We start from the raw sequence: 1,110 nt of genomic DNA on the forward strand, positions 1-1,110 counted from the left end.
AAAGTGAGCTTCTTAGCTAACAGTTTGTATCTGTAAGATGGGGGTGGTAAGTCTTTCTGTCTGCAGCAGGAGAAAGATGGGGCTTTCTACTCCAGTAAACAAGTAACACTCTCAGAAACCCACAGGGGAGGCGGTAAATCTGCATCATCTTGATGGCAGTGAGTTTGGGTCGGTTTGTTAAGTCTTTCTGACAAGGCTTTGTTGAATGCCAGGTGGCACAGAGTAGGCATCAAACAAGCCTTTCTTAGCTGGATGGTGGATGCTCATGTTTTTGGGCAGGATGGAGTTGTTTCTGAGTCCTAAGTACCACAGAGGAGGCACCGCCCAGACCTGCAGTTATCCTCACCAACGTTCCTGTGTGAGCCAATGTTACAGCCACTGTGTCCACGCATCTCACGGAGGGCCTTCCTCTTTCTTGCTGACCCTCTACTTTACCCAGCGTGATGCCCTTCTCTAGGGATGGTCCCTCCTGGTAACGTGAGATGAAGCACGTGGATGAAGTGTCTCTGTCCTTGCTTCTAAAGAACATTCTGTCAGTACTTCTTCCGAGACAGATTTGTTTGTTCTTCTGGCAGACCAATATTCTTTGCCAGCACCAGAGACTCCTATCTAGCATTAAATGAGTACACTGCACTTTCCACATGCTCTACCTGGATTATGTATTTGAATTCTCACCACACACCTATAGAGGCAGCTTTCACGGTTGGCTTCATTTTGTAGAAACTGGGGGTTAGCAGGCAAAGCGGTGTCTAAGTGTTCATGGCTCGTAGCAAGGAGAACAAGCTCTAAATGTGTTGAAAGTGCGTCCATCATACCCGATTCTCACTAGGCTTTCGTCATTGAGGAAACTTAGGATGAATTCAACAACCATCCACTAAAGGTAGCTATGTGCCAGGTGAGGCCCTGGTGGTCTAGTAGTGACTTGTTGGGCTGCTAACTGCAAGGCGAGCAGTTCGAAACCACCAGCCGCTCCGAGGGAGAAAGACGGGGCTCTCTGTTCCTGTAAAGAGTGACTCAGAAACTCCCAAGGGCAGTTCTCTGTTCTTTAGGGTTGCTATGAGTCGGCATGGACTGGATGGCAGTGGGTTTTTGTGTTCCAGGCACTGACTG

At 48.5% G+C, this 1,110-nt stretch overlaps 1 protein-coding gene across 1 annotated transcript in view; it reads left to right on the forward strand.

The window, feature by feature from the left end:
- CACNA1C (calcium voltage-gated channel subunit alpha1 C) overlaps positions 1-1,110 on the forward strand; it is an 865,289-nt gene that overhangs the window by 109,279 nt on the left and 754,900 nt on the right. The gene's annotated exons all lie outside the window — the stretch shown is intronic.

This window comes from Echinops telfairi, unplaced genomic scaffold (genome assembly GCF_000313985.2).
Source record: "Echinops telfairi isolate 266 unplaced genomic scaffold, ASM31398v2 ScPeMD7_6273;HRSCAF=7185, whole genome shotgun sequence".
Classification (NCBI taxonomy): domain Eukaryota; kingdom Metazoa; phylum Chordata; class Mammalia; order Afrosoricida; family Tenrecidae; genus Echinops; species Echinops telfairi.